At 51.2% G+C, this 26,081-nt stretch overlaps 1 protein-coding gene across 3 annotated transcripts in view; it reads right to left on the reverse strand.

The window, feature by feature from the left end:
* JDP2 (Jun dimerization protein 2) overlaps positions 1 to 26,081 on the reverse strand; it is a 51,640-nt gene that overhangs the window by 12,337 nt on the left and 13,222 nt on the right. The window contains exon 1 of one of the 3 annotated variants that reach the window (XM_062577895.1): positions 5,569 to 5,615. The exons of the other annotated variants lie outside the window; for them this stretch is intronic. The gene's annotated coding sequence lies outside the window, so the exon portion shown is untranslated. Of the gene's footprint in view, positions 1 to 5,568; positions 5,616 to 26,081 lie in introns of those variants that run through there. 3 annotated transcript variants of the gene reach the window in all.

A 26,081-nucleotide genomic window follows, 5' to 3' on the forward strand; every position in this document is an offset into this window, starting at 1 on the left:
TGTATTTCCTCAGCTTTGCCTCCGTACTGCCCTTCTGCTGGTTAAAGCACTGTAACAAGACTTGACCTTTTGCTAAAATGTCTGTAATCCCTCCTAACTACGGCACTTGCTTCGGAATCTTTGCTTTAAGTATTGCTGGGCTTTTTGGTCTTGGTCATCCATTCTGTTGACAAGTTCAGTTACTTCATCAGCACTCTCATCCCCAAAAGCTGACAGAAGTAGAGCTTCTTTTTCTCAACTTGTTTTTGCTGCATTTTTCACGAGTGCTCCAGTGCTTTGTCCCCTCTTATGTCTTTATGGTCCAGAGTTTGTGACCACGGCCAAATTCTTAAACACGGTGCCCAGTACTCACTGGTTTTCTCCTATTGCTGGAGTTCTCCTCTGTAGCCAGCTAACTAGTAGGAAGATGCTTTACAGAGCTGTCACTGTCCTTGCATCTGCTCAGCTCTCTCAGCAACACTACCCCTGCATTTTCTCCTACTCTTTCTCTTACTGCTCAAATCTTTATTTGGTTTTCTTCCATACTGATATTTTACTGCTGCTTTTTCTGGGGACTTTGTATTTCTGAAGGAGCTGATGTTTGCAGAGCAATTATGGCATAAGTCTAACATGCGTAGGCATAATCCTCATAACCTAGTGTCCCCGGGGGCTTGTGTTCTGGTTGCTAGCCTATATTCACACCCTTCCTGCCACCTCTTCAGTACTATTCTTATCCATCAACTAAAACTGGAATGCCAATCCATGCTGAAGTGAAATTCATACTCCAGTGCAAAAAGTGCGTTAGTTTGTATCCACTGCTCCCCCAGGACCATTCTCTGCATCCTCACTCAAAGAAGCCATTTGCTTCTTTGTAAACCAGACGCGGCTGCTGCTCCATCAATAGCATTCCTGTACAGAGGGACCACATCATGTCAGAGTGAGATCACACAGTCCCCCTTCACTGTAGTTCAAATTTCTGCTAGTGTTTTATTTGTGCTGTCAGCTTTCTTGGTGGGCCTGAAAGTAGCTTGCAATCTTATTTTTAATTTTGCTGCCTATAAACCATGGTTTCCTTCCAACGTGAGCTCTTTCACAGCTCTGACATATGCAATGGTTCATCCAAGTACCCTTGCAACGCCCAGAGAGCTGGCCCAGCACCCGATGTTGCCAGCTGGGAGATTCCAACACTTTGCTAATACCAGTGAGTTTCTCCTCTGCCCACAGTAAGTGCTGAGATGAGGCAAAGTCTGTCCTACCAGTCCTTCGCCACTCTGCCTGCAGGAACTGAGGCCACACTTGCCGGTTATTCCAGGCTCCATCTTGGGGTCTGCCACTCCTCATTAGTTGCTATGTATATATCAGAGGACTGCCAAAGTCTGCAAGCCACCACACAAGTTATGTCTGATCTCTTCATCAGTATGTGTGTTATCACTTAATGTAGAATTGCCATTTGTATGCGTTGTCTTGGAGCCCCTAAGTCATAGCAACTGGCCCTTCATCTGCTCCTGTCCAAAAAGCAGTGACTCTGCTTTACAGATCAGAACAAATGCTACAATCTATGCAAAGCAACTTTCTGATCCCTTAGAATTTTATGGCTTTGTCATTTTTTTAATTTAAGCTCCTGGCTACCAAGTTTGCTCAGTTTGTATGTTTTACATTACATCTTCCCAGTCCCCTCGCACTGGCAGAAGGATGATTTATACAAAAGTCCTTTCCTGACATGCCCAACTTCGCATGCCTCAGGAATGTAACTTCCTAAACTAAGACAGGACATTTGCCCGTCGTTTGTTCTGAAGCAGAGAGTCACTTGCTTCTTTCTGTCTTTTCTGGCTCTGGAGACTGCAGAGGGCTGTGGGTCACTGGACTCTATGGACCTTCAGTCACTTCAAGGTCCAGCCCTCAGCGGATGCCACGATAAGCACTATGAAGTTGAGGCCAGAAAGCAAAAAGCGCATATTCCTGGTGCAACAGATATTAAACCATGCAATTACAGTTTATCTCTATTGTCTAAAATGTGACACACTTCCATTCCCAGGCCCCTGCTCTCTATTTGGTTTATTATAGATGCAGCTGATGCATCTAGTTTCAAACAGTGGTTTATAGCAAGTCATCCTGTTTCTATCTAGCTTCTCATGATCCAATTTTAAAAGCAGTAACTTTCAGAGCCATGGAAGAATGCGTATCACTGACCAAAGGCCACACTGATCGCTGTCAGAGTTACTTACCAACCACCAGAACCCGGCAGTATCCAAGTCCCGTGGCTGTAACCTGTCCTTTCAGATACCCACAGAGTAGTGCTGGCAAACATGAACTTCAGTAACACCCACCATGCATTTATTCATTAATCTGCTGAACCTATTAATATGGAGGAATCCAACACCTGCAGTGCACCGAAGAGCTGTACTGACACCCACTGGGATAAAACGGCATGCTGCCTCTTTACCAAGGACATAGCATCACTTGGGGGAATCTCCCCAGATGCCGTTTAACACTTCCTCTGAGGGACTCGATCGCAGCACAGCCTATGAGGTGTGCTGAACTGCAGCACGCCAGGCTCCGTGTGCCAGTCATTGCACTATCACGCTACCACCGCACTCTGCTTCCATCCTGATGGAGGGAGACACCTCCTGCAGCCAGACCCTGGGTTTGCAGAGCCAAAGAAGCATCTGTGCCCTTCCCACAGACACCCTCAGCTGCTCTTGCTGTCCTTCTCCCACAGACAACCCCACATGGTGGAAGAGGAAGAGCAGGGTTTATGAACACCCTTGCACACCGTGTCCCATGCTGAGCTCCAGCAAGTGGAGTGTGGGGCCACAATGCTACGGATAGGAAGCAGCTGGGAAGGACAGTCCCTCAGGAGGCAGAAGTCCAAACCTACTTCTTGAGTGGAAGCAGCCTGGCTAAGCCCTAAACATCTAGTCTCATACAGATGGCAAGAAGAAGGCAAGCCATTCACAGAGAGAAGGCTGTGAAACCCTTCCTGAAAGCCAGAGCCTCCCTGTCTCCCTCTCCTGTATCAGAAGCACACATCTCCCTACACTTCACCTGGTCCCTACACCACCCCACCCACATGACACTTTATTCTTCCCATCACTATTGAACAGACACATGGGGCCACCAGGCTGCACCTCCAGGGAGTGACCCCACATCCTTCAGTCCTTCAAACAGGAACAGTCTGACACCAAGCCATCTGCTGGGCCTCCGCTGAAGCCCTCCAGTCACAGAGTCACAGGGACACCTATTCTACAGATATCATCTGATACCATCTCACCAGGGGGAGCCAGCCTTCCCAGCCCTGCAAATCTATTGCTCCATTTCTCTCCTTTCCCCTCAGCTCAGGCCTCTTAACTTCATCACTGCCTTCAAGTCTGTGTGCTCAACTTCTAGAAATAACCTCTTCTTTGCCATTACTGAAGCAGTCAGCTCAAGTGCTTCTTTTCCCCCGACACTTTTCCCCTTACCCTCTCAGATTAGTAATGAGCTTCAGCTCAGCATCACACTACCCCCACCACTGCAATGCAGTGATTGACTCGTAAGCAACCTGCAACAGCTGGTTTTGTACAGCACCTAGCACACAAAGGCTCCTCACGGCTATTGCAGCAGAGATTACAATTAACCAACTGTTTATGGAGTGCAATGTGGCAGACATTTAATACTGCTGTGCCGTGCACCGAACAGCAGCCTAGAGCAGGAAGGTAAAAGCTATCCTACTTCTGACTGAAACAGTTCAAAGGGGGAAACGGTCTGAGTTCAGCTGCAGCTCAAACACTGAGGTTAACAACTGACTTCTTAAAGTCCCCTGGGACCTTTCATGGCCGCACTGTGGTCAGGGCTGGAATCTTCTTCAAGAGGACAGCCCTCCTGCAGCACAGAGCTCACCAACCCCAGGGGCCAAGCACAGACTCCAGGACAAGAATGTCCCCTGCAAACTCCCCAAAATTATCCCCTGCATTCCAGGGACATCCACAAAAGCCTCTAATCCCTATTGAGCTCTGGCTAGTTTGCAGTAGTCCTGCTACGCTGAGACACCTCTACGGATCTTCAGCTCCCTGGCTGCACGTGAAATACCCTGCAATATCTGGATCAACGCTCCGGACGCTCCAGGCAGCCAGGCAATCCTTCCAGGCAGCCCGAGCCAGACACCACCATGTTTGCCATGCACCCTCCTTGCCGCACCGGCGCTGAAGGACACGTGCAGGCTGGCACAGAGTCAGCGTCACACACCATGGCTCTCCCTCCCTTTCTCTCGTGGAGCTGAGACCAGGTGATCCACAGGGCACAGCTTACTGCAGTGGAAAGAGTCTCTGAGCAGCTTCACGCTCAAGACACCGAGTGCTGCCAAGTGCCTGGCCCAGGCAATGCAGCTGAAGTACCAAATTCAGCGCAGGGGAGATCACTGAGCAAGTGCTCAGTGCTGTCTGCTCAGAAACAGCCCGGTTAGATGCTGCTCAGCTGGAGATGGCAGGGGCAGGAGGTGGGAGGGTGTACCTACTGTCCCTTGGAGAGGGCCACAGCTTGGAGCTGTGGATCCTGTCAGGAGGGAAACACTCAGCCATGAAGAGGAGGGAGAAGCATCCACATGTGCCCCAGTGAGGGGACACAGGCAGCAACCTGTACTTCAGCTCTCAGCAAATCTTGTTAAATCCGAAAGAACCAGGAAAACCTGAGACAGCCAATCACTGCCTGACACAGGGACAACTTGGACGGCAGCTCCTGCACTCACCCACTCATCCCCCAGATGGGCTTTTTTCCCCCCTTTTTTTTTAAATCATTGGGATTCAGACTAAGAACCTGAACTCCCACAACTGGTATTCCCAGACGTCCCCATGGAAGCACTGACTAGCAGATAACCGGTGCAGGCTCTGGCAGCAGCCTCCACATAGAGATTTTCATGCAAGCTTCAAGAAACAAGCTAAAAATTCCTGGTCTGAGCTGCTGAAGCATTTGTTTCTGCTGAGCTCTTGGAGTCCAAACACACACACACGCGCACACACACAGTTTGGCAGCGGTTGTGTTCCAGGGCTGGTAACACAAGCCATGAAGCAGGCTGCCAAGACAAGCAACAGAACGCGCCAGGCCCCGTTTCATTGGCCACCATACGCTGCATATGGCCCTGGAACCAGCCAGCGCAGAGCTCTCGCCCGCCTCGACGGCACAGCAGACCCTGTGTTTTCAAATGCACCTCCACAGGGCCTTCGCCAAAGGGAAATGGAAACACAACGCGACTCGTGCCCCCCCCCCCCCCCGGCATTTCTCCCTTTCCCCCGATTTGCTCCCAACCCCGTCTCCCCGCCGCGGAAGAAGGCAGTGCCTCCCCGCGCAGCCGGGCGCACGAACGCAGCTCGCACGGCACCGCCCGGCCGGCGGCCCGGCGCGGCGCGGCTCGGCCCGGCGCGGCGCGGCTCGGCCCGGCGCGGCGCGGCCCCGCGCGCCGGCGAGTCCCGCGGGCCCCTCCCGCCGCTCCCGCCGCGCAGGTGAGGCGGCGCCGGGCCGGGCCCCGCGCTCGCAGCCGCGGGCCGGGGCGCTCGGCCGCGCCGCCGCCGCCCGGCTGCTCCGCGCCGCTCCGCTCCGCGCCGCGCCCGCACCCACCGTGCACGGGCAGCTCCGGGGCGGCCGCGGGGCCCGGCGCGGCGCGGCCGCGGGCTGCGCTCGGCCCCGCCGCCGCCGCCGGGCGCCGCCGGGCTCCGCCGCCGCGGTGCGCGCCTCCCGCGGGCTGTGGCGGGCGGCGGGGCGCGTTGCATCAGCCCCGGTTATATAGCGGCGGCGGCGGCGGGGCGGGCTGCGGAATGCGGAACGGGCCGCGCTGCCAGCGCCACACGTCAGGGAGGGCGGGCGAGCAGGGCGGGCAGCGCCGCGCCGCGCCGCGCCGGGGGGCAGCGGCCGCCGCACCCGCACCCTGCACCCGCAGCCAGCACCGGCACGCTGCACCAGCACCCTGCACCCGCACACTACACCCTGCACCCGCACCAGCACGCTGCACCCTGCACCCGCACCCTGCACCCGCACCCTGCACCGGCACACGCAGCCAGCATCAGCACGCTGCACCAGCACTCGCACCCCGCACCCTGCACCAGCACCCTGCACCCGCAGCCAGCACCCTGCACCGGCACGCTGCACCCTGCACCAGCACCCGCAGCCACCACTGACACCCTGCACCAGCACCTGCACCCTGCACCGGCACCAGCACCCTGCACCCGCACCCTGCACCCACACCCTGCACCTGCACTGGCACCCTGCACCCAAACCCCTGCACTGGCACCCACACCCTGCATCAGCACCCGCACCCCTGCACCCGCATCCAGCACTGGCACCCTGCACCAGCACTGGCAATCTGCATCCACACCTCTGCACCTGCACCCCACACCTGTACCTGCACTGCACCCCTGCACCCACATCTGCAACCGGCACCTGCACCCGCACCAGCACCGGCATCTGTCCCCTGCACCCACACCCTGCACCCTGCTCCGCCCCACCAGGCACCCAAACCCAGCACCTGCACCCCTGCACCACCTCACTGGGCACCCAGCACCCCACACATGGCACCTCTGCACTGCTTCACCCCCTCAGCCCACCCCTCTGCACTGCCCAGCACCCTCACAGCCCCGCACGCCCGCAGCTCCCCAGCCAGCACTCTGCGCCCCGCCTCACCTGGCACCCTCACCCAGCACGCTGCGTCCTGGCCCCTCACACCTCCGCCACCCGCACCCTCCCGGGCAGCCGCAAGGGCCTCCAGGCGCCCGCGGCTGCCCCCACCGGCGCGGGGGCTGCGGGCCGCGGTGTGGCCGGCCGCGCAGCCGGGAGGCAGAGCCCGGGGCTCGCCCTGCCCACCTCCCCGAGCACCCCGGCACGTCTCGTCCGACCTGCTGCGAGGCGCAGGCTCGCTCGCGCTGCCCCACGCTCCAGCAGCGAGCTGTCACGCAGACACGAGGGAACGCTCAGGGGACGCGGGACAGGGCCCTCCTGGTAACTTATCTGCATGAATTTGAACTCCATGCTTCCTCTTTTTCTCCGGCACTGGCCCTCTCCCACCTGCATCTACCAAACTCTTCTGGGAAGCGAAGCTCTGCACAGGACCTGCTGCACGCACGGGATGCTCTGGTGCTGCTGCTCCTAAAGCAACTCCCTCCATTTCAGGGCAGGATTACTCTGCTTTGGAACCAAAAAGCACTACAGTCGTTAGGGAAGTCACCCCACCGGGCTGCACTACCCGATTTGTTCTGCCCGAGCCGCTGCACAAATGAAATGGGCAAAGAGATGAGACCCACCTCCCAGACACGAGGAACCGCAGGGAGGCTGCAACCACCAGCAGGTTCTTCTGAGACCTCTTGTGTGCCCCGGGGCCCCATGGCAAGGTCACCATGGACTGGAGAAGTCCTGTACCACTACTGCCAGCTCTCTGCCCAATCCTTCCCATGTCCTTCCCAACTGCACAGCCAAACGGAGACAGACACCATCCGTCCCACCCTGTTTTCCTTCTCATACCTTGTTTCTTTTAATCATTCACAATTTCCATTCCTTTTCACCACCGATTCATGCTTTTTGTCACTGACAATTTCCCCGTTGCCAGCCCCATCTTCTTCTCCATCTGCATCTCAGGTAAGAAGAGAGAACAAGGTGGGCAGCTTGGAGTGGGCAGGGGCAGGGAACCAGAAGCAGTCTGTTCAGTGAGACATGCTCCCACAGGGAACAGCCGCGCTCCTCACGCTGTTGGTCTGTCACCTTTCTGCTCTCCGTGAGACAGAGTATTTCCTATGCATTTCCGCACAGAATCCCCAAATTTCATTAATCTTGCCACTTTGTCACAGGGAAAGGGAAAAAGGCAAGTTGAGAGAAGTTTTTCCCATATACGCTCCTCCACCTTCCCACATCAGATAGGACACTTTTTAAGCGCCTCAAGCTGGAAGGATCCCAGTGTGGGTGACAAACTATCACTCGCCAGTGATCTGCAGGCAAGTTGCCTTCAGGGTAGATCATGGCAGCTCCCTGGCAGAACCCGTATCCTGAGGGAAGGGAGAGGGAAAATCACGGGAATTTCAGAGGAGGCTGATGACCTGCCTGAGCAATGTCCGACATGCTGCTCCCTCTGCCCCTCTCCAGCAGCCCTTCTCCTGCCCCAGGGAAGGGGGAAAGGGAGCCCTGGAGTGAAGGGCTGGAAGGAAGGGTTGTTCCCTTTCCTCCACCCCTTTCCCATTTTCCCCTTTCCAGTGTTCCCCTTTTCCAGGGTCAGTGCAGAGAGGCCCCACTGCAATGTGCACACCTACAGCCCAGGCCTCCAGTGCTCCTCTTCATCTGCTCTTCTCCTCCCTCCCCCAGCTCCCTGGGGAGCCCCGTGTACCTGGGGGTCTCACCCCAACCAGGAGCAGAGCTCCTGGCCTCCAAGCGGCCAGCGCCGGCTGGAGCCGAGCAGTCCCTGCCCTGCCCACGGCACCCAGGCCCGGGAGAAGGGCTTCCCTCCCCGCCGGGGCGCTTCCCGGGGCCAGCGCAGCGGCAGGAAGGCAGGGGAGCCTCCTCTTCAGCCCTCCACTCCTCAGCCTGTACTCGTCAGCCCACATTGCCTTTCCCCTCACAGGTCCCGGGGCAGCAGAGGCGCCTTTCTTATGATAATCCTACTCCTAACCGGAGAACTTAACCATTTCAGAGCTAGTTTCAGCCAAGCGTCCTTCTCCAGGACAGTGCTTACGCACGCGTTTGAAGGGACAAACTTGCATCATTCTTTCTCAAATTGGGAGCTCTCATCTCACAGGGGAATTTTCCTGGTTCTTGCAGGCGCCTGTGCCTGAACAGTTCTTTTCCCAGGCTGGGTTTTGCCTCATGTAAACACAAAACATGTTTACTTTTGAGATACAGTTTCATTTGAGCTAGAGACAGTGTAAGAGTTCACTTAGAATTTGTGGCTTCAGTGGGTAAAAGTGAACAGAAAAGCCACCAGGACACCCTGCTCGCTGAAGGAGGCCGAGCGGCCCGGCGCGCGCAGCTGGCCCTGCCGGGCCGGCCAGTCTTGCCGCTGCTGCGGGAGCGTGTGCTGGCAGGGACAAACCAACCAAGCGGGAACGGCGGCATCCGCAACGGAGACAGGAGAGGCCGCGGAACGAGCAGAGGTCCTGCTGCACAAAATACAAAAAGCTGCCAATACCTCACTGGCTGGAAGATGCTTTTCTTCTCAAGCAAAATGAATGATCTGTGTATTTTTGCTCAAAATAAAGTGCGCAGAAGGTGAAGGCTTGTGGGTGTGAGAACACAGCCCCAGAGTGCAACACAGGGGGCAAAGATTTATCAGGAACGGACTGAATTGTAGCATAAGACAGAGCTGCACCACACGGGAATTCTACTGCAGAGTTGTTCTCAGTCCTTGGAAAAAAAGTCTTTGCTTTCTGCCTTCAACACGGCAGCCAGCTGTCAGCACGTGTTCCTCGGCCCTCCCCGCGTCTCTGAAACATGCAGGAGCTGTAAGCTGTGCTCAGGCCTAGGCCAGGACACCACGGGACTGTACTGCAGCAACCCTTGTCCTTCTCACCCCTCTCTTCTTGACTGTTTGCCACCTTCGGTTGCTGTCTCACGTCAGGACTGGGCGCTCCCTGGAGCAGGCCCATGTCCTCTAACAGCGGGCAGGGGAAGCAGAGCCAGCACTGATCAGTTCGGACAAGTTTCTCAGCATCACGGTCCCATCCACGGCACAGTGACAAGAGCCGGAGTGCTGACAAGGCTCCTGATGGTCCCTGGCATTTAATGTGTCAGGTCCTCCAAGCTCAGCAATGATAGCCCTTGCTTACACTCCAGGCTCTCCTGATGCCACCATCAATGGAGATAACAGCACCGGATCATTCTTGGCCAAGAAAGCCAAGACTCAGACCTAAATCTCATCATGACATCTCTGAGCATAGTTTTAATGCATTACAATAATCATTATTCTAGGTCTAATCGGGATGTTACCAGTCCGGTGTCATCCCCTTTCTATAACCTCTTCAGGGCTGACTAGTGCAGTAATACGCACGTGGAACATGCCTGGACAGACGTAAACCCACACTCACCTCCCCCATGTGGATTCCCTTTCTTTTTGCCTCTCTGCAGGGCGGACGGGGTTAATGATTTCCCTCCCACCCACTCTGGCTCAGTGAGCTGCACTGTGGCTCTGTTTAACTCAGATTCCTCAGACTGGCTCCTTGCTCCCACTAATCATCTAACATTTTCTACATTAAGCAGTGCTTTCCATCTGTCACCCGTCCACCTAAAACACCCAAATCCTCAGGAATTTGGTTTCCTTGTTCCTGACTCTTTGCTTTGCCTTCACTGTTAGTATTATCTGCAAACCTGATGGTCAACATTGAAAACCCTCCTCTGAAGGATGCAGGACTTCAAAATTCAGCTGAACTCCCTAAGCCAGAGAACAGTATCTACCTACAGCAGGAAAGACAGCTTCAACCTGCAGGGGAGGGTGGTGTTGATCAGAGCCAAGAGGTGACTGCCCTTTGGCCACTTCTGGCTACACATGGTATCAGCCCCACCAGCCACCATTCAGTTCTGAATTAGCTGTTCCCTTTAACTCTCACTACCTGATTTCTAGTTCGATTTAAAAAGTTACTTCCAATCATTTTGCAGAACTGGGCTGAGGAATGACGACGCAACTCGCACAAGCAACAGGAGCAACAGAAGGAGTGAGAGGCCAATAAATTCCCCCAGGTCACTGCTGGGAAGTCCTGGAGGCAAATAGCTGGGGCTGGGCTGGTGGCAGTCAGTGCTGGGCCCAGAGCAGTCACAGCCATGATGGTTGAACTGACAGCACCCTACTGGACACCAGACTATGGGCTCATTGAGCCCCAGGCTGCTTATTTATAAGAACAGGACTGTTTAAGGACTGGAGCTGAAAAAAGCTGCCCAAGAGCTTGTCCCTGACAGCACAAGATCCTTAAGGGAAACTATCTTTTTTTTGGACAGTTACAGAACAACCTCTCTAGAGAGGAATTTCCTTTTTATCTTTGTCAGTTAGGCATTGGCTTAGACTTTGACTATAGTCTCCCCTAAAAAAAGTTACAGTCCTACCTAATTCCTATTCTTTTCTCATTTATCTTCTCTGTAAACTGAAATGTTGCATTCATTGCAATCTCTGTTCACATAGAAGCATTTTCATCCTTTTAGTAACTTTCATTAACTGCTTGTATCTCCTGTATCTTTTCCAGCAAGGGTAATGAGACACATACACAGTATTCCAGAGGAAGACGCATCCCAGACTGACTGAGTGGCGTTACAATATTCTCTGGATTAGTTTCCATCCTAGTACAGAACCATCTCTGCACAGCCCCCAGGCATGAACTGCTCCAAGCTTTCATGGCCTCACTGAGAAATTCCTTTGAAAGACCCTGCTCATGACCTGCTGAAAATTCACATTCTGCAATATTTCCTACAACAGCAATACACTCCATAACCTCCAGCAGATCAGAGGAGCACGATTTTCCTTTGCAGAGGAAAATAAGCTGCAGATTTAACCCTGCAATTTTGCCGACCGGATGGGTGTGCAACGGGGACCTGCAGATCCTTAATGACCATTCCAGCAATTTACCTGGCATCGAAATAAGACCTGTGTCTGCAATTCCTTGGCCCACATTTTGCTCACTCTGCCCTCCCCTATTTCTGTGCACAGCTGCTATTTTTTTTTTAATCAGTTACTCTGCTCCTGAGGTATTAGTGTCCAGTTGTTGTTCTCTAACACATCATTTCCTCTCGTAAGTTCTCACTGCCTGAGGGTGCATCATCTTTATCAGCTGAACTGCACTATTAGGGAGTTTATCTTTTCTTCTTTACAGTACAGGAATCGTTTAGTTTCTCTGTAGTCCCCTAACCTTCCTCAGCCGCTCTACCTTCTTCCTTGTCCACAGAAAACCTGTCAGGCCTCCTCCAGGCTTCCCACTCTCAACAGACTTGGAGAAAGTCTTTTACTTTTTCTGGGTCTACGCACTTCACATTCTCTCTTACCCACCAAATTCCCATCTTACATTTTCCCTGCTGCAGTCTGTGCTCCTACTGGCTGCTCTAGCACTGGATGTTCATTTTCTGAAGGATGTATCTTTGCCTTGAATAACCTCTCATGCCTTATGTCTTAGGCAGATGGGAGGGGGGTTCCTTGTCTTCCTCTGCATATTGCTGTCTACTGCAATAGTGTTATTAGTAAAATAGTCAATGAAAAGCTCTGCTTGATATTTATTCAAAATTCTTTCTTTCCCCAATGGCCTCTATGCTCCTTCTCCATTTCATCCTTCACTGCAACTTCCCCACCACACTCCCCTGCACACTTTGCTTTCTCACTCTCCTTTCTTTGTCCCTCCCCTTGCACTCCCTCCTTCCTTCACTGCCTCCCTCTTTCCCTCCCTCTCCTTGGCTCAGTATTTGAAATCCCTGCCCATAGCGACGAAAGGAAAAACAACAACACAACACTCGAGCCTGAGGAGGCCAGAGCACAGGATTCCTTCTGAGAAAACTCAGAAACCAGGGAAAAGATGGAAAGCAAACAGTGAGACCAGGAAAAAGACTGGAGAGAGCAAGGATACTTCAGTGAGGGGGGGATGAGCTGGTATCTCAGGGAAACCTGGTGGGGTCTGAGACAAAGGGAGACGCAATCACAGGTCCAACTCAAACACAGCAGAGAAAGTTCTGCTCTCAAGGGGAAGGAGGTGTGTCAGGAAGCCCAGCTTCCATGAAAGAGCCCCAGTGCACAGTTATGCAAGGCACAGAGGTATCTGCACAGAAGGGGAGAAAAGAAAAAGCAGTGACCTGCTCTAGGGAGAAGATGGGCCAATGCCTTGGGCAACAAGAGGAAATCTCTGCAACAGAGGGAGAAGAGCTCAACTTTGCAGGGGTGACAGGGGAAACCTTCACACCGAAAGGGAGGAGCATTTGTACCCCAGAAAGCACATGGGAAATTCTGGGCCTGGGAATAAAGGGTTAATACCCCACAGGAGGGCCCTGGGGAATCCACTGTAAATAGGTGTGGTTTTTTTGCAACTCCAAGAGGCATTTTCTCTCTGTACCAGTCTGGACAGGTGAGAAATCGGAAGAAGCTGGAGCCTGTGCTTCCCACTGACACAAAGCAGTGCTGTTAGCACAGGTCTTGCTATTTGTTTGCACACTCCAGCCTGGCTGCTTAACTCTCTTGCACCCGATGCCAGGAATCTCTGGCACTCAGCGTGGTGGTCCCCCAGGTACAAGCACCTGCCTGTTAATGGAAAATCACAGATTAATGGTGCAGCAGCACAAGCAGCTTCAGTCAGATACTCATTGCAAAAAGGATAAATTCAGTGATAAGCAGAAGAGCAACATAATATACGTGCAGGAATGGCAACCCTCTTTCTCCTCCTGCCACCTTTATCTCACAGATCTGTGCCTTTCCTCACCTCCTACTCCAGTCCTGCACCTGTACCTCCTTCCTTGCCCCACAATCAGCATCCCCTTTCTCTAGGATATGCCTTGCCCTCCCCATGCTACATCTTCACCCCAAACTACAGGAATTTTGCCCTTTTCCACAAACCAACCTCCTTGCTCACCTATGAGCAGCCCTGGCTGCAGCCTGCCTGCTTCTAGGCAAAGATTACCAAGAATTAAAATGTTCAATAGCCTCTCATCTGTTTCCCATTTTTAATTCAGAACATTTGAACCGTGAGGACGATTTTCCCATCTTCAAACTAATTTTAAACACAGATTGCCAGCTCCTGGATAGGTAGGACTGGAAGGCATGCTGGATCACTGAATGCAGCCACAAGCTCTAATAACATCACTTATACAAACTCCTTCACAAATTGACCGGGCTCTACCTTGAAAGCATTTTGGGTTTTGCTGTCGCTGTTCCCACTAGAAGGCTGTTCAAGGATCTTACTGCTCTGAAAGGAAGAAACATCCTGTTAATCTCCAGACTAAATTTACTCATTTCCATTTGCTCTGGCAATGAAAGACATCATCCAGGCAGCAAAGCGCTGGGTAGAACATAAGCCTCAGAACAGAATTCAAACAAATCAGATTGAATCACACAGAATAAAGCTGAGGAATGAAAACAGAACCATTTTCAGAGCAATTAATCTCGGGCTTGGAATAGCTGATTCCCCCAGGCATTTTGGAGCCTCTGGGCTCCAAAGCCCTATTGAGCCCACATCTCTCTGGCACCTCATTTGCTTACTAGAACCCACGACCCCTCCTCCGCACCCCAGTATCAAAAGCTCTTCCGGAAACTGCTTCCAGGAAAAAATATTTGCATGACGATGTAGCTTCCACCCAGTTTCCCCAGTCCTACCTAGCACAGCTGTCGCCAAACTGTAGCAGAGCTTCAGCCTGGGAGAGTTGCAGGGAAAGACAATGCAGCGTCTGCAGAGGCTGCAAGAGACGTATTGTCCAAAGTTCAACATATAAAGCAGTAAAATGAGCTTGCAGAGGGCTGAAAGCCTTTGAAGAGATCTACAGAGCCCTGAGAAACAAAAATTGCAGGTGTTAAACCTTCCTCTTCCAACCACTCGCAGATACTGCTGAAGTCAGAAAAAAGAAAGATTTTTATTTTAGGCTTTTGGTCAAGATCCGTTTACAAGAAACCAAAATAGTGACGCTAGACCCAGAGGCACGTCATATCCCAGCAGAAACATGGCTTCCCCACTGACACTGGTAGATACAGCCGGGCCACAGATATTTGTACTGAATCATAGATTCCTGTCATCCAACTGTGGATGAGGATAATGGGAAATACAACGGAAGAGATGGGGGAAACCATCTGCTCCTCGTGCTTGATTGCACTGTGAAACTGTAGGCTCTGTTTGGGATAAAACAGCACGTATTTCCAAGGCAACAAATTGCAGTGTCATAAACAACAGAGGACCAGGAGATGCTTGCAGGTTGGAAGCTGCGAGAAAGAATGTCCTTCGTAAACGCACAGGCAGATGGAGCAAAGACAAGGCAGGCACCCAAGCTGCTGGAAAGGGCACCAGTTTTGCTGGTGTCACTGTTCAAGACCTTTTCCCTGCTTCTCTTGCATACAGAAGCACTCTTGTCAGAAGACTCCTAACCAAAATGACCTCATGGCCCATCTGGGTATTGTCACAGCCACAGACGGACAAAGCTGCCTTCCAGCCTTGTAGGTGTTTTTATCTACAACCTGTCTGAACGAACAGCCACAACTACTCTATGGTTGGGGAAGCCACAGGCAAAGGAGAACACCTATATAAAGGCCTTTCTACTCCTCATGCACCTTCAACTTCTATTTAGCAAAGTCTTATGGCCCAGAAGAGCCACACTGGCCACAGGGAAGTCACACTGATTTCACTCAGCCCTGTCCATTAGCAAGAAATGGGCCAGTTCATTCATGACCACGTGAGCTATAGAGACTGGACATCTGGAGTGGGTAAATTGTTTCTCTGGCAGTCTCCCCATATCCCTGCTGAGGCCACCAGGCCATAGTTTTGAACATATCCCTGCCTTAAGCTTTGTCATTTACCACGGGCATCTGTAGCAGTATCATTCACCAGGCCTGAAGTCATGAGCTCCTCCCTGAGGGCAGTGGTCTCTCAGATGGGCCTCCCAAAGCTCAGATATTTTGACTGATGCTTTTGAAAGGAAAATGATCAGTAGGCAGGCAGCTGTCTGAAACCCAGCTCGAGCACAAAGGGTATGAGAGCCCCAGATGTTAGCTATATGCCTGGAGGTCCACTGACAGCTCACATACTCCATCCTGCTCAGAGGACTACTCCATCACCCCAGTGCCTGTGCCTGAGAGAGGTATCATTACTGGCGCTAGTTGCAGAGCCCTTTCCCAGTGTCAAGAGCTGTAAGCAGTTGTGGCTGAGTCGTAGCAGAGGAGGAGCGGGGACAGGAAACTGTATTCTACTACTCCTGCATGTGGTGAGTGCTCAAACCCAAGCAGAGGATCGTAAAGCTGGCTCTAAGGGCCTGACACTAAGAAGAAAGGGCTGGAAAACTACTGGCTACCAGACAGACATGAGCTACCAGGAGAATACATTATATTGGCATGACTTGCTGCAGGACTGTCCTGCACTTTCCTGTCATCTCCCTTTCCAATGTGACCACCTTTATGGAGCGTAGCCCATGGCAGAGAAAGCAAAATGAAGCTGGACCTGGGGAATACAAAGGCTGACAAAAGCTAGAGAAATAAGACTGCAGACAAAAATGAAGCCTTCTTTAGAGAAGGAATGAGGCTGAGCAGGAGAAATAGGAGTGATAGGCATAAGAGACACTGATTTGGGTAAGTCACTGACTACTAGAGAGATAAGGCCCTGGAGAAGAGCAAGACCAGTTCAGGAGAAAGAGATAAAGAGGAGGGGAGCTGGGCTGTTTATCAGGATAGCATATGTTCTCTGAGAGGCAGATAGACCAGAGAGATAAGCATGCTGAACTTCATAGGCCTGAGATGAAGGGTGCAAAGAAGAGAAGGGAAGTTAGTGGGTAAAGAGAGAGAAGCCAAAGCAGGAAGAAGAAATAGGAGTGGGACTCCAATAACAGACAGCAGAAGCTGTAATCACAGGAAATAGGAGCCACAGGGATTTTGACAGCTTATGTGTCTGTTTAAAGTGCAGACTTGGAATCCGAAGTACTTAAGTACATTGCTCTCTGTGCATCCATCTGCAGAATAGGGCTACCTAAAACGCCAGGGGGCTTGAGGATTGGTGCACGTCTCCCATACGGCACTACTGCCACAGCTCTCAAGATGCTGACAGCCTCTGTCCTCCAAATACTCCTGCGACCCTCGTTCCTAGCATACAATAAAGGCGCTCGCATGGTGGGACGAGTTCCTCTCCTATACAGCAAAGGGTAGAACATTCAACACAAAGCCAAAGAAAGCCGTTCTGGGAAAAGGGCAGGATCAGAAGTAACAACAGGGTAAGGAAGCTGCCCTAGGAGGGTTTTAAAGACCTGCAAGGGAAAAGAGGTTCACATGTACGAATGGGCGTGGGAGAAATTCCAGGAAGCGTCAGAGCAAGATGAAGCAGGGTAAGGGGCAAAGGCTCCAACGCTGACCCGCTGAGGCAGTACAAGCAACCAGAAGAAGCCAGAGGATGAGAAAGGAAAGTGCAAGGCTTGCTACTGCCCACAGAGAAGGGAAGGCGGCTGGCCAGGGAGAAGGTGCAATTGCTCGCTGGCAACTTTACTGAAGGCTTCTCTGAAAACGTCATTAGCAGCAGAGTCGCAGAATAAGAACAGTTAATGAACTACATGACAGATACCAAGGTAGAACCAGGATGGGGCAAGCAAAAGGTCCCACTCCATGAGTTTTCAGTGGGGCACACTACAACTCCCCAGCAGTTTGACAGCGGAAGAGTCTAACAGTCTGAGCGGCAGAGGAGAGAAGCAGAATGTCACCCCTCTAGACACTTCAGCGATCTGCCTGCTGTGGAGTTAACGGACTGCCAGTGGGGCCTGCGTGAGCCAACGCTGTTGTACAAGCTGGACTGGACATTCCAGGAACTGAGGGAAACCACAAGCTTTTGTGACGTGGACAGAACGCGTGTGGAAGGGACCAGTGCACACGAACGTCTGGGCTCGCTCCAGCTGACTGACATCAACCAATTTCCCAAGAGACCGGGGCAGATAAGCTCCATTTGAGTGGATTCTCCACTGCCAAAGGTACATGAGGAATCACGAAATCAATTTTAGCCCAGGTCAGCAAGGAGAAATAATTAGCCCCATATGGGTTCTTTCCTTGAGAAATGTGGTACCTGCATTTTAGTGCATTACAGATTTCTGCCTTTCCTTTCCCTGTTTCATTCTTCTGTACAAACATCTTCATCCACGCATTCTCTGACTCCATCAGGGCTTCCTATTAACAGCCACTTTAAAAAAGGAAGTCTTCCTTTGGTGCACAGTCAGCCCTGTGTCACTGCCAGCTTGGATCTGACTCCTGACAAAATCCAGCCTGGGATGTGGTTAAACGCTGCACAACTGGGTAACACAGCACACAGAGTCTCAGCACCACCAAAGAGCCAACAGAGAGCATACCCTCAGGTGCATGAGGGGTTAACTCCAAGAAAATGCTTCTGCTGCTTAAACCAAAATGGTTCTTTTTTTTTTTTTTTTTTTTTTTTTGTTGAGGAGTTCATGAAAAGGGGAAAAAAGCTGCTATTTGTTTTGCCCCTGCTGGAGCCATGAAGGGAGCTCTGCAGAGTGGACAGTACAGTCACTGTGGTATCGCAGCAGTGAGGGAGCTGAACCAGGAGCTGCGAGGTGAAGGTCCCTGTTTAACAGCTTTCCGTTTGTTTACCGAAAAAATATTGTTCCATCATAAAAATTCCCAAAATAGTTTGCGTCTTGACAGACTGACTGGCAGCTGCCCAGCTCTGCAGGATTCTGCTAAATGAAAGGAAATAAAAAGAGCTAATCTGGTACCCAGGGCCCAGCGCCTGCAGCTTGGGAATCCGCAGAGTCCCAGGGTCCAGCTCCACGTCAGCGGCGGGGTGGGGTGGAGAGCCCTCAGGTTGAGGGGCCAGGCTTACTGGTGGCACAAGCTTTTCCACGGGTGCTGAGCAGGCTGATGAGGAAGGCAGCCCTCGCCTTGCCATAGGTGACCAGCTTCTGCTTTGTTTTCGTATCAAGGCTTTTCACCTCCACACAGCTCTGTAAAGCTTTACCTTGACAAGACTAGCTGCTGCTCTCTCCAAGGGCCTCGCTTCTGGGGAGCTGTAAATGGCTCTTTTAGGGAAACTGTCCACAAAGGCATTGCTCTGGTCCAGTGCAAGTCCTGGCCAGGTAACATGTTGCTTGTGGCTGAGAAGATCTTACCACATCAATCCACAATCACCACAGATCACAGCAATGGTGATCTTATGACATGTAAATGGGAAAGTATCAAACACCACACAGCACCAAAGGCAAAAGGAGTTGTTCTTTCTGGGAAGAGCAAAAGGCTACTGTGAAGTCCTGCAGGCCGACAGAGCGACCAGGGGACCATGCACCCTGTGACTCAGCACAAAGAAACAGCAAACCCGGATTAGGTCATGCAGAAATAGCAGCCTCTGGAAAGAACCTATCCTCGCCAGATCACACATGTCGCCCCAGCCAGAGTTAACTTCTCCATGCCCTTCTTGGCTCTCAGGGCAGGCCTGCTCAGGGAGAGACAGGGGAAATCTGCACTCCAGACCACTCCCAGCACCAGTCTCCTGTTTTGATTCTCCATTCGTTCTTCGGACGTTTTAATACTAGACTTCAACATCAGGACGTGGCTGGCTGTAGCCATGGAGCTGAGGAGGGTAAAGGGATGATCATGTCCCCATCAAGAGTCCTGTAAAGTTGGGATGGCTGGTACTGTGGGAAGGGTCAGGGTCTGAGGAGCAATGGGAGGTGGGGAGGTGGAGGTTCCTCTGCCTGAGACAGCATCAGCTTGCTCTCTTCCTGGGGAGATTTCTGAACAGCATTACACAAGCTCGGCACTCACAGGTGAGAGCTATTTTAGTACAGATCAGTTCAGGGCTACCCACGCTCACTTAGTTTCGGTACCCCTGTGACTAAAGAGAGGTGCACTGCAGCACACAGGGGCCTGGTGGTGATGTGGCAGCTGGTCAGGTCTCAGCCAGGCCATCCAGTAGTAGGAAAAAGTGACAGGTGACATAGCCAGTGGATTTCAAGTGAGGTTTTTTTACTGCATGCAGTATGCACGCTGCTGTTGGAGCTCCCTTCACCCATCTGTAGCAACTGGGAAAGAAGCTGACTTTCAGTTTTCCACTGCAGGTACATTGCCATTGCAGGCTTGCTCTGTCCGTGTTGGCCCATTCTTCTTGGCACAGGTGGTACATGATCCCTTTCCATGCGCTGAGCTGGCTCTGCGCAAGCTGTGTGGGTTCTTATGATGGAAAGCTAGCCCAAGCTAGCACTTGGTACTGCTTCTCTCCCTTCAGTCTCAGGGACACTAGAAGATGAACTGTTCACAGCATGAGGAAGAAGGGAGTCTTTAGCTGAGGAAGAGCCATGGAGGAGGAGTTAGAACATGCATACCAGGGCAAACTGGAAGCATTGCTGAACCTCCTGAACGAGCCACACTAAGTTTGCAGCCATCAGACAGCAGAGCCAGGCCAGGCCAGGCCCACCCAGAGCTTCCCAGCTGGATCTTCTGCACCCTGCTAAGCAAGGGTGCTCTGTTCCTCCTGCCCAAGCTAGGGGAAAAGCCTGCCACCCCATCCAACCCTGAGCCCACACTTCACCCTTTCTCTTCTGTCCCTGGCACTCTCAGGCTCTGCACAGGAGTTTAGCAAGTACCTAGCAGAGGCATGCTGGGGTCTGGTTGCCGAAGGGGGTAGGAGGGCTACGAGGAAGAAAGTGTCTGAATTAATTCAGCATCTTTTGGGATGACTATGGGTGATGCTGTTGCTACTCTGTTGAAATGCTGTTTTCTTCTAGTTCATTTTCATTTTGTGTTTCCTTCCTTGAAGACTATGAGGTAACTCCTTGTGTGGCTATGACTGCACTCCCACAAACCTGTTTCAGGATAAATGTAATGTGACTTCCATCACCAGCTCCTTTTCTTGCCTTTCTTCCTTGTGTTTCTCTGTCTCACATTTATGGGATTAAGTGCCATTTGGCCTAGCATTTCTGTGACCAGGGGTTCCGGTAAGGCAACGGTCGCCTCCATCCTGCCTGTGCTGTGCTCCCAGGCCCTGAGTCACGTACTTCCTCTTTCACTGGTTGGGCAGGTGATGTACAAGATTGGCTCAATTCTCCCAACACCCTCTCAGTCATATTTTCCCTTTTATCTTATGACTATCATTTAGGAGATAAATCATCAACACACCAAATGGCCAAGGACACACAGCAACAGTGTTCCCCTTTCACATTTTAACCCTTCAGCGCTACTACAGCCTACATCAAACAAGACCAAGGTTTTAGGTTTGCAAAGAAGACAGAATGCTGCCACCTTGCTCCAGCTGAATTAAATGGAAGACTCATCACTTAGCAAGCCAAAGCCCCAAAACACTAAAAAAAGCCCTCACCGTAACCCCATCTTTCTCACTGACATGTAAATAGGAGATTGCTCCTAGTGTCCTTCCAAGAAACCAGCTGCAGAGTAACTCTCAGACTCAGCCCTGGTGCTCATCCAGGCTCATCAACCCAACTGTTTCTCTCAACTACAGTCTTGGTCTCCCTTCAGCCATAGTATCTAGGGTCTTTGCCATACCCAGAGGAGCTGCTTCTCACATACTCCTGGACCCGATTCCCCATTCCTTGCTCCAGTCTTTGGCTAGGATCACATTACACACGCACACTTGCTTTCCTGCATTCTTTTCTGGGAGAGCTTCCCACTCCAAACACACTCTTTTAGCAACACACAGATAAACCCAGCACCTATCACCAGAGGAAAGGCAAGAGGAGCATCTTCTAACATGGGAGTTAAATACAGCTGTGCAAGAGGCTCTCATTGCTGTACCACATTCCTCCTCCTCCTCCAAATAAAAAGACTCAGAGAAGGGGCCCAAGAATCAAAATTACCTCTTCTCCAAAACTTTCAGTGAAACAAACTCTAAATACAGGTCTTAAGGCTCATGGGAGTCACCAGAACTCTCAAGTTCTCCCTGCCAGTATCAGAAACCCACCAAGTCCCACCCCGTTCATTCCCCTGCCTTATGCATTTGGTTGTTATTGGAGAACTCTAGTGCTTTATCAAGCCTTATTTTACATAATTTGTTATCATTACATGGCAAGTAATCAGAGTTGTTATTACTTACTGCTGTTCCCATCTTGCCAGATACAGGACTCCCACCCCCTCCCCAGGGAGGCACAGTCCACTTCTAGGAAGTACTTTCCTGACGTTGTCTAAATTCTCCCCTTTGTTAATGTAATTCCCATCTTCTTGCAGATGTTTGGAGACAATAACCCCTTCCCCACCTTTGTCATCACTTGGCTAACCTGGTCAGCACTACGCTCAACCTATCTCCCTAGTTTCTCAACAGCTCCCACTACCCTCAATTCAGATTACGATACTCAGTGAATTCACTAGAGAATGACTTTCACCTTCCTCCTCACAGAGGAAAATCACAATGGCCTTTCTTGAAAATCACAACGCAAGGCGAACCCAGTGCCTAACTTGTTCCTCACCCCTGCCCTCTGGGCTGCACTCCAAAAAGCAGTGAAAGATTCTGGAAAATCAATTCCATCTCTTGATCTTTGTTTTCTTAAAAGTAGCACCATGCTTGCTACCAAGCTGCTGCTCACAAGCATAATCAAATCATTAGTCTTTTTCTCCCTCATTTTTTCAGCCAGAGTCTGCAAATACGTGTTCATGCTGAAAGAGGTGAGTCCAGGACATGAGGTTTCATGAAAGCTGTATGGACCATGATCTGCCTCCCCCTTCCCCAAATTGCCTGTGAACTTGGCTTTTTTTGCAAGCACAAGAATGGGAGCTCCACACATTATCCACCACAGACAGCAGGAGAAGACCAGCCTGCACTCCTGAGTGCTGGAGAAGGGGGAAAGCAGGACTGAGTTGGCAGTGAATAACCAGCTAAAAGAGAAAGCTCTCCCTGTCAGAGCAGCTTAACAGGCTCCGCTTTCACACGCCAGCCCTGTCAATCCACAGGTCTCGCTGCATGAAGCTCTGGGGGGAAATATTTCACACACGTGTTCTCCACATTTTGGTTTGAGAAAAATCATGAAGATAATTGCCTAGTTCAAGCAGTCACTGGTTGACATCACTCTTCTCGCTCCTCGTGCAGCACAGGGTATGGCTCACTTAATTCACATGAACTGGCTCCAACTTGGGGCCTCTCCTCCTGCCCTGCCCCATGACAGTGGATAGACCATCTTAAAAGCGCAGAGCTAAGAGCAATTAAACACCCTCTGCCCCCATCAGTCACTTCCCACCTTCAGAAAAGAGGTGCTTTTTGAGCAGAGGGGCTGTGCTGTGCTGACCACAGCCACAAAGAATGAAGAAGATCTTGTAGCCAAGCACACCTTTGCTGCAGACTTGGAAAAGGCTCAGAGAGGAGATAGTGGCCATACAGGGCAGCAGGGGGTACAACGAGCTACAGAGAGCAGCCAAAAAAAAGAGAAATAGCATGGGAGAGCTCTTGCAGAACTTAATCCCTTTGTGGATGCTCTGTGCCAGCACTGGAAGCACCATTGCTTGTTTATCTCTTCTGGAAGCAGATTAAGCAAAACTGCAGGATGGTATGCAGAGTTCAGTGTCCCTGCAGGGAGCTAGTGCAGAAGAGCCACTGCTCTTGCACCTTTTGCTCTCAGTTTTCAGTTCTGCATGCAGCAGCAAGGAGAAGAAAGAGGAGGAAGAAAATTCCTCTTTTGAGGCCTGGCTTTGAGTGAAAGCCATTTTCACGCAGAGTGGTGGGGATGAGAAGAGAGTGCACTAACTTCTCTCATTTACAGGACCTGGAAAGGACTTGTGAACGTTTCCTTTCCTGCATTCTGCCGTTAACAGTTCTGCAGGGTGATATCATCGGGGCCTTTTCCAAACTCAGACCGTCTCAGACATTACAACACCAGGTTTTGGCTGCCTGTGCGTATCACCAGCTATATCCACTCCCTGCAACACCCCTGGGGGGATTAGCGAACCTCCCACTGCCGGACTCACCAGAGCTCTGCTCAGCATCTCAGCAGCCATGAACCCCTGTGACCTCATCCCTGGATACACTACCTGCACCTATTCCACTGCCCTCAAAAAGCAGCTCAGCTAAAAATAGACCCTAGCTGCTCCAAAGAACCTAATGTTCTGAGCCCCACTGTCTTTCAGGCCAAGAAAGCAAGTGGCTCAAGATGCCAGGCACCAGGATGACAAAGGAGGGGTATGAAGTGGAGAGATGGAGGAGGAGAGCGGATTCCCTTGAAGAACTTCTCCAAACAAGCCATGGTCAGTGAACAGGTCTGTTTCCCTGATGCTGCAGACCAAGCACTGGGGAAAGTAACAGTCCCCAGTGAAAACCTGCTCTCAGTGACACCACCGTTACAAGCTTGAGAAAGGACAGCTGCTCTCTCTAGTCCCCAGCAGTTATGTGCTCACATTCTGCATTCCAGCAAGCTCATCTCTGTTGCACAGATCTTGCTAGCTGCAGCAGGGGAGGGCTGTAGCTCTCCTCTCTGGACAGTGGGGGCACACATCCAAACTAGCACTGTGCCAGTGCGAGGAGAAAACATCTCCACTAACATTAATGAATTTACTCCAGAGTGTTAGGCCAAGTAAGAGCAGAATCAGACTACTTTGATATGCTGGAGATTAGCAACCACAGATTTACCTACCGATACAACACATTAAAAACAAGGTGGCAGCAAGGGTTTTAGTTTTGATCTGTCCAAGAATCACAAAGAAGCATCAATTACTTTAAAAGCGCCTGAGTTGGCTTCCTCACAACAGTGGGAGTTTCATTTAGCATTAAGCAGTGTGTCAGCAATGCACTAAGACCTTCTTCTGTAGAGAGCAAAAGGCAAAAGAAAAATAAACAGGCAAATGCCTGGGCTGTTCCACTGACCAGCCCAGATGTCAGATTTGCTTCTAATAATGCCAATGCTTTGACCTGCTTCCCTGCCTGCAGTCATGTCTGGGAAGGTGCAAGGAGCCTGTGGAGATGCAGATAGCACATGCTCAAAGCACGTGATGATCCCCTAGCAGGTTGTCACGACAGACTGGGAGTTGTCCTCTGCAGACATGTTCTATCAGTATAAAACCTCCCAGGGCTCTCAGCCTGCTCCAGGCAGCCTCATCCACTCCCCCTTGTGCTTAAGGACCACAGAACAGCAACACTTTCCTCTGTTTACCGTAAGAAGATGTTGCCTAGATGCTTCTTGGATGGAAACTCTCTGCAACTTTGCTCTCTAGCAACCTTGGTCAAGGTTCCCCAGAGCTTTTTCCAGCCCACTAGATAGTTTAGTTGCTCCAAAACAGGACTGGTTTGGTAGAAGTCCAGTATTTGATCCAATGGCTCAGCTACACTCCTGCTAGGATGCTGCCCTCAGTATCACCACTCAGCCTGTTTAGCAAGGACTCCACTGATGAGAAAGACAAAGCACATGCCAGTGGTTACTGGTTTTACCAAAGCAAACAAACCACAAAGGTCCACAGCTGGCAGCCTTTAGTCAGGAACAGATCTGCTCCTAAGGCTTTGCTATGCCAATGCACTGGCAGCTTTCTGCTGCTATTGTTTCCCCTCTCGAGAGGGATTTACTTTGGTACTGACAAGGATATTGCAATGACCTGTCTTTTTCCCTCCTCCCTCTGAGGGCACTTTCATTTCTCTCTCCCCTGACTCTGCATAGGCCAGAGAGCCTATTTCCCTCCAGTGATTAATTCCTTTTAGCCCTTTAAAGCACTGACAACAAACAAAAAGATTTTGTCACAGCTGATTTTTGTCCCTTCCTTGATTCACTGCATCACATAAAGTGGCTCCAAGTACTTCCCCTTGGGAACATGGATAAAAACCAGCCTTTGTCCTTACAGATGGAACCCAGAAAAGGACATGGTGGGTAAGGACAAGAAAGTTACCTGACACCAATATACAGCACTGGTAAAAGCATAATTTTCCTGCCTTAGAAAGCGATGTTGACCACTGGGAAAGGATGGAGAAAGGAGTCTCCAGCAGCTGACAGCTGCAATATTTGCTCCATAATGAGCTCCATCTCTTTAGCCTCTTGAATAGAAGAAAGTACCTTTATCCCTCTGTAATCCTGGAGTAAACATGGGACACTTGGAAAGTCTTTAATCTCCTGAAGAAAGGAAGAACGGGAATCACAGCCGGATGCTGCAGCCAGGCAATTTCAGATTAGAAATAAAACACTGTTCTGTAGAGTGCAGCTGATTAGCCAGTAAAGTGGTAGATTCCTCGCCTCGATTCTGCACTGAGACTGGTGAACTTTCCAAAAGCTCTACTGGCAAGCACATATGATAGGGTGTGGGACAGGCTAAGCACACGAAATGAGGAGCCAGGCTTACACAAGAGGTGAGGCTGGATGATTGCTTGTCAAACCCTGGAGCCCATGAATTACCGGAGCTCTTGCTTTGCCTGTGGCATTTCTGTAAACCTGCCGCAGTTTCTTGGTGCTGGTTCAATGCTGGCACATATCCTGGAAGCACACCTTCTCTGAGCTGTTCGTCATTCTAGGTCTCCTGGAGATTAAATTTGCTCCTCTGCCTCTGG

Source organism: Rhea pennata, chromosome 5 (genome assembly GCF_028389875.1).
Source record: "Rhea pennata isolate bPtePen1 chromosome 5, bPtePen1.pri, whole genome shotgun sequence".
Classification (NCBI taxonomy): Eukaryota; Metazoa; Chordata; class Aves; order Rheiformes; family Rheidae; genus Rhea; species Rhea pennata.